Consider the following 8,149-nt stretch of genomic DNA (forward strand, 5'->3'; position numbering starts at 1 on the left):
TTTACCCCTTCAAGGTTTTTGTACAGTTCTGATAGCCTCTAAACATCCAGATAATTTCTACAGTGACAGGCCTGTTAAAACCTGTCTTCAAACCAGGAATAGAGCTTGAAACATACCAGTCAAGAGCAACTTTGAGTCTTTTAAGGAATTTATCATCATTTCTTTGTTTTTGGTTAATATCTGAAATAGTTCCATATTACACTTGCATAATTTCTCCAGAGCTGACTTTGAAGGAGGCATTCAGTTCCAGCTAGTTCCATATTTTGGCAAGAACTATAATTCTATATATATAAAAAAAAACATATTTTAGGGTGCCTGGATGGCTCAGTGGGATAAAATCTCTGCCTTCGGCTCAGGTCATGATTCCCGGTTCCTGGGATTGAGTGCCACAGTGGGCTCTCTTCTCAGCAGGGAGCCTGCTTCCATTTCTCTCTCTCTGGCTGCCTCTCTGCCTTCCTGTGATCTCTGTCAAGTAAATAAATAAAATTTTTTATAAAACATATTTTATACCAGTTATTCATGTTTATTAACTAAGATATCACAATACAAATAATACAAACAGTTGCTCTTTATTAATACCTTCAACCAAGATAAAAAAATATGTCATATTTTCTCCAAAAATTTTATATCATCTGATAGGTCAGATATATATAAAATTACATTTAAAGTTTTAAAAATATCATCAAATATTTTCATTTAAATGCAAATTTGAAAAAAAATCTACTTTTCCAAACACGATTTTTTATCCTATTTTTTTTGAATTTTGTCGACAACTGATAAAATGTTTAGCGAGACTCTAAATGTTAGATCGAAAAAAATGATTAATACATGTAGGTTCAAATTATTATGTTCCATTAAAAATGATTTAGTCTTTGATGAACATCTGTTTGGTAATATGTTGTATCCAGATATAGTAAATTAATGACATATATAAAATTAGAGGGAAATGACACCTTCCGTTCCATTATGAGTAGAGCTTTTAAAATGCTATTTGTCACAACCTGTCATCTTGTCATTATGTAGCATTATGTAGCATTTAAAAAATGTATACTCTTCACTTCGAAGTCTTTTAGAAATCTAAAATATGACTTTCTATGGTTTGTGTTTCCATATTCCTTTATTGCCAGTTTGAACAAATCCACATGCTTGGATTCAAAAGTAATAAATTCCTCTTATTTGGAAAAATGATGTTTATTTTTGTTCTCTCCCCCTTCGCAGGTGGTTTCATTTTAGCACTCTTCAGAGTTATAATTTCATGCTTATTAAAAACATTTATTATGATCTACATAGATGAATGAAACTTTTATTTTATTAAATTATTTGACAAAAAAATCTGTTATTTTTAAAAATGTATTTCCTTTGAAGGGTTAATTTAGAACGTTCAGAGAGGATCTAGGAGTGCGGTATTATGCAGTTTTTAAGTAGGTATGAAATGGTTATTTATATGATTGTTTCTTTAAGGCTTATGTATATTGTCCATTATATGCTATAAAATATTTTGAAAGTAAATTTAAGGTATGTTTTACATAGTTTATATTTTGGAAAAAAATTATTGAAATGACTTATGAAATTCAGTATACTCTCAACATTAATTTATTCTGAAATTTACCAATTGTCTATTGAACCTATTATATGGCAGATATTACTTCAGACTACACTGGTAAATGAAATACTTGGCTTTGTAGAACTTTTATTTTCATGGGTGAGACAATTAAAAGCTATAAACCTTAACAAAAATTGCATAGTGCATTCAAAATTGATGAGTATAATGGGGAAAAAGAAAAATTCGATCAGGGTGAGAAAAATCAAGGTTGCTAGGCAGGGGATGGGGAGTTAAAATTTTTAATAGGAAGATCAGGGTAGTTACAATGAAGCTGACAATTGAACAAAGGTATGGAAAGGTGATGAATTTGCCCAGAACTATCAGCAATAAGGTCACTCCAGACAAAGGAATTGGCTATCTTGAAGGCCATAAGGTTGGATCATGCCTGGCATATCTGAGGAATAGCAAGGAGGCCACTGTGAGTGACTGAAGAGTAGCAGGGAAAGAGGTCACAGAGGTTAAATGAGTGGCTAGATCATGTAAAAGCTTAGAAGTCATTGTAAAACTCTGGCTTTTATATTTGGAAACTTACTGTGTGATAGAATTTCTGCTAATAACTGAGAGTTCAAATGTCCATAAAATTTCAAGGATTCTTATTGTAGTAAGACAGAATAAAGAAAAAGAGTTCATATTTTCACATGGTGTAACAAATGCTCGGAGATCCAAGTGTAGGAAGCTATGGGAGCACAGAAGAAGGCACTAAAATCTCACCAATATATTTGGTGACTGTGACTATATATAAATTTGTATTTTCTAGATTTTTTATAGTCATGGAATCACACAGTATATATTATTCGTTGCCTGGCTTTTCTTTTCTCAGCATCATTATTTTGAGAATCTCCAACTGTAAATAGTTCATTTTGATGTTGAATAGTAATCTTTTTAATGAATAGATCATAATTTGTCTTTGCTCTAGTGATGGACATTGATGAACATTTCCATTGTTTTTAATTCTTAAAAATAAAGCTGCTATGAAATTCATATACAAGTCCTTGTATGAACATAGGGTTTGTTTCTCTTGGTTAAATGCCTAGAAGTAAAATGGCTATTTGTGTAACTGCAACACATTTTGCATTTAAAAAAATGTTCAGACTATTTCCCAAAGTGGTTGTATCATGATATATGCCAACAACAGTTTAGATTTTTGGTTGCTTCTCAATCTAGCTCAGACGAAGTACAATTAGCCTTTATAATTTTAGCCATTCTAATAGATATGTAAGCATGTCTCATTATGATTTTAATTTGTATTTCTTTAATGTCTAAATGTTGAGAAATTTGTCATGTGCTTATAAGCCATCCATATCCTTTTGGTGACATGTCTCTTCCATTATTTCCTTCACATGTAAAATTGGATACTCAGTTTGGTTATTAGTAAGGTTTTTTATTTTTATTCATTTTTTAATAATCAGAGTAGATGTCCATTATCAGATATATAATTTGCAAATCCCTTCTCCATCTTTACGGTTTCTCAATGGAGCTTTGATAGCTGTGTCTTTCAAGAAATATGCTACTTCTTTCCTGGTACACGGAGGTATGACTAGAACATTATCAATGTTGACCTTTGCAAAGAAAATCATGGCTTAAGATATATGTAGTCTGCGGTTGTTGGGAGTGTTCACCATCCTTGCCTCTAACTCATCTCTCACTGCCCACACATTCAGATATAGGGGAATATTGATTGACAAAATATTAATTGCCAAATAACACTAGTTGGAGAATAAGAAAAATGCAGGCACCTGATTATATAATATTACTTAAATAAAATATGTTTTTATAAGTGCTATTGGAAGTAAATTCCTCAATACTTTAATCACACAGAATGATGGAATCCTAGATTTTTTTTCTTGTATTTACTAAGAAAATGATCATGCCTCAAGTATATTAAAATGGAATAGGGAAAATTAAAAATTGTTTTAAGTTGATTTGCGTGTGTTGTGCATATGTGAGAGAGAAAGTGAGAGAGAAATAGAAAGAGAGAAAAAGAGAAAGGGAAAGACAGAGAGGTGGCTGCAGTGAATTATGAGTTGCAGGATAGATTTTAAAGTTTTGTCATTTGCTTTCTACATTTCCTTTTCCTTAGGTTCAAGAGAACAATCAGTAATATCTCAGATGCCTGATGGTAACATCAGCAGAAAGAGTTAGAGGTTCCCAGAAAATTAAAGATGAGATATAGTTTTCCTGACATAAGAAAAATCATTTTTTGTCCCCAGCTATTTTCAATGATCTATACCCCACCTGTGTACTTGCCCAAGCACACTTCTTCCAAAATTTCCTGGGAGGTTCTTACAAAGAAATGCAAAACCCTCACTAGTTAAGGATTTTGAGGGAACAAGGCAATGGGAAAACTAACAGTCACCACCAGACCAGGAAATAGCCTAAGCTATTGAGACAATAAATCAGTGGTAAAACTCCTAGTGCTATTTCAAAAGTAATCAAGGCCTTGCATTCCTTGTCCCAGAAAATGAGTCCAAGACCCCATCTAGTTTATATCTGCTCTTGAAGCCTGCAGAGTCCCTTTCCCTTGTCCAACAGTTACCTCTGCTTTATTCTAACGTTGAAGTTTCTGCCCTCGGTGGAATACAAGCTTTATTCAGGTGAACATGCAATACATATTGCACAAATACATATGTGGATGTGCATGCATCCACAACCTTATGACCAACCATACACGGGATAATAAAACTCTCCCTTCTGAGTATTCATCTTAAATACTAAATAAAAATCTCTCTCCTGTTCAAACAGTCAAAGCTTTGGAACTTATTCCCTGTGATCTCCTTGTATGTTGTAAACAAAGATTCCTTTGTTTGACAACTCCACCTGTTTCTGTGATTCACCAAAGACTGACCTCAGTTAGTTCTGTTACTGTAATGGCTTTCACTACACTGATTCTACCTCTGCAAGTCTCCAAATTTAACTATTTTTTTCTCCTAATTCCGCATGTTCTTGGCTTTAAACTGCAACTCTGAAGAGATGCTTTGCTTGTTTTAAAAAAAATCAAGAAAAGGGAGTAGTAGTCAACATTGTTACTTTGAACTTCCTGCCCTAAGGGGCTCTCCTGTTGTTTCTCTTTGACTTCCTGGACTGAAACGACAGAAATTTGGCAATACATCACTCCCCAATCCAGATTACTGACAGAACAGTTTAGACTCTTAGAAAAATATTAGTTTAAAAGATCACATAATTAAATACTTAAGCATGTAGGGTAATATAGTGGTTTACAAGAAATATATTTTGGTCATCTGAATATTTGGTTTTCAACCATGGCTACTGACTCACAGCTCCTAAAACTCTTGGAATTTCCTGTGATAAGGGTGAGAGAGGTGTGTTTTGTTATGTTAATGAAGTGACCTTCAGACCTCACTCAATGCAAGGGCTGTTTGCCTGAAGGACCAACCACTTGGTGAAAGCCTTCATAACTTTTTGCCCAACATGCCTCCCCTTCCTCCCAATTCAGGATTATTTGGGGAGGGAAGAGGAGCTGGAGATTAGATCAGCAAATGACAAAGATTTAGTCAGTCATGACTATGTCATGAAGCCTCCACAGAAAACCTGAAAGGACTAGGTTCAGAAAGCTTTTAGTTTGTTAAATATATAAAAAGGCAGGAAGAGTGGCAGTCTTACAGAAGGTAATAGAAGCTCTGTGGCCATTCTCCATACCTTGCCCTGTGCACTTCTTTATCTATCTATTGATTTAAATCTTCTATTATATCTTTTAATAAGCTGGCAAACATAAAGTAAGTATTTTTCTGAGTTTTGTGAGCCCCTGTAGCAAATTAAAAGAACGTAAGAAGTAGGCCATTGGGACCTCCAACCTGTAGTTGCTCAGTCACAAGCACAGGTAATAACCTGGGGCCTACAGTGAGACTGGCATCTGAGATGGGGTTGGAGATAGTCTTGGAGGACTGATCCCTTAACTGATGAAATCTTACGCTATGTTCAGGTAGATAGTGTCAGAATTTAGTTGAATTCTTGGATATCCTGCTGTTGTCTGAAAATTATTTGGCATTGTTGGTATGATGTCCTTGAAAGACCCCCCACCCCCGTCGTTAAGTAATTAACTGCTCTTTTGTTGTGTAAAAGTACCCCTCCTCCCCTTGCAATGAAAAGACCCTTCCCCCAGGGTTGAATACAATGTAACTGCTCTTTTGCCTTTCTGTAACCGCTTGGCTTTTAGGGCATGACACTTAACTCCTGTTTGAACAAGATACCCTCTCCTAATAGCCGGGGCATGGTCCCGTAGGTCACGTAGGCAAGGGGGCTGCATGGTCCCCTAGATCACGTAGGCAAGGGGGCTGCATGGTCACATAGGTCACGTAGACAGGATGCCTTTCTGCCCAGTAATAAGGTCAAACTTCCCCTCTTTGTTTCCCCTTCCCGCTTTTCTCTTCCCGCGAGGAGGGTCTTCCAGGGCCAATCCACTAACACCAAGTATGCCTTTTTCAAAAGTTCAAACTGTCCACCAATCAGTTGCGCCCCACCCATAACTTGTTTGTACCTTCCTATAAAAGACCCCGCTTCACTCCGGTCGGTGTGCTCGGTTTTGCACAGCAAAGGAAACAGTTAACAAAATCAAAAGACAACTGACAGAATGGGAGAAGATATTTGCAAACGACATATCAGATAAAGGACTGGTGTCCAGAATCTATAAGGAACTTAGCAAACTCAACACCCAAAGAACAAATAATCCAATCAAGAAATGGGCAGAGGACATGAACAGACATTTCTGCAAAGAAGACATCCAGATGGCCAACAGACACATGAAAAAGTGCTCCATATCACTCGGCATCAGGGAAATACAAATCAAAACCACAATGAGATATCACCTCACACCAGTCAGAATGGCTAAAATCAACAAGTCAGGAAATGACAGATGCTGGCGAGGATGCGGAGAAAGGGGAACCCTCCTACACTGTTGGTGGGAATGCAAGCTGGTGCAACCTCTCTGGAAAACAGCATGGAGGTTCCTCAAAATGTTGAAAATAGAACTGCCCTATGACCCAGCAATTGCACTATTGGGTATTTACCCTAAAGATACAAACGTAGTGATCCAAAGGGGCACGTGTACTCGAATGTTTATAGCAGCAATGTCCACAGTAGCCAAACTATGGAAAGAACCTAGATGTCCATCAACAGATGAATGGATCAAGAAGATGTGGTATATATACACAATGGAATACTATGCAGCCATCCAAAGAAATGAAATCTTGCCATTTGCGACAACATGGATGGAACTAGAGCGTATCATGCTTAGCGAAATAAGTCAAGCGGAGAAAGACAACTATCATATGATCTCCCTGATATGAGGAAGTGGTGATGCAACATGGGGGCTTAAGTGGGTACGAGAAGAATAAATGAAAGAAGATGGGATTGGGAGGGAGACAAACCATAAGTGACTCTTAATCTCACAAAACAAACTGAGGGTTGCTGGGGGGAGGGGGTTTGAGAGAAGGGGGTGGTATTATGGACATTGGGGAGGGTATGTGTTTTGGTGAGTGCTGTGAAGTGTGTAAACCTGGTGATTCACAGACCTGTACCCCTGGGGATAAAAATATATGTTTATAAAAAATAAAAAATTATATTTAAAAAAAAAAAAGACAATCTCTTCTCTCCTTAGAGAACTATGGTATCATCTTTCTTTGAGAGAGAGTTAGGCCCATTGGTTTCCTCTCTCTTTTTTGCAATGCATATCAGGGAACATGAAGAAACCATAGATACCAAGAAGAACTGAAGCTGACAGAGACTTGAAGAAAAGAGAAATTCATTAGGAAAGAGTAAAATGTATAGGTTGCCTCAAGAATATAAAAACAACCCAAACATACATCCTCAAAAATCACAGACTTGGACCATCTTAAAACCTGCATTGTGTCCCCCACAAGAACATTCTAACCTCCAATGTGACAGTACATGGAGACAGGATCTTTAGAGTGGTCATTAAGATTAAAGGAGTTCGTTTGGATGGGGCACTTATAGGACTAGTGTCCTTATATGAAGAGGAAGAGACATAAGGATGAGTCTAAACAGAGAAAGAGGCTATGTTAGTTCAACCAAGAAGATGGCTCTTAGTAAGCCAATGAGAAAGGCCTCAGGAGAGACCAAACCTACAACACTGTGATCTTGGACTTCCAGCCTCTAGAACTATGAGAAATAAATTTCTATTATTTAAGCCAAAAAAAAAAAAGAAGTCACTTAAGGACATAGTCATCTGGATACTAGCAAAGCATTAAAATTATCAATATAAAAGAGGTGTAAGATGTAGGTGATACGTGTGGAACAAAAGCTAGAGAAAAAATTAGATTTCCTTACTACTCATAGCCTGTTGACAAGTCCTTGAAGTTCCTCTGGGGACTCAGCTGCTTCTATGTGGACACATCTACTCAGGGCAAAATGCATTCTTAGTCCACCCCCCCAGGATACTGAAAATCTACTTTCACATGTAAAAATTACTTTGGAAACTTCTTTATCTCTATTCCCCACCCCTGCCCTCAAGATATACATTGGCAATCATCTCCCAAGCATATACCCACTGATACACATCAGAAGAGTCTC

Source organism: Mustela nivalis (assembly GCF_964662115.1).
Source record: "Mustela nivalis genome assembly, contig: HAP1_SCAFFOLD_791, whole genome shotgun sequence".
NCBI classification, from domain to species: Eukaryota; Metazoa; Chordata; class Mammalia; order Carnivora; family Mustelidae; genus Mustela; species Mustela nivalis.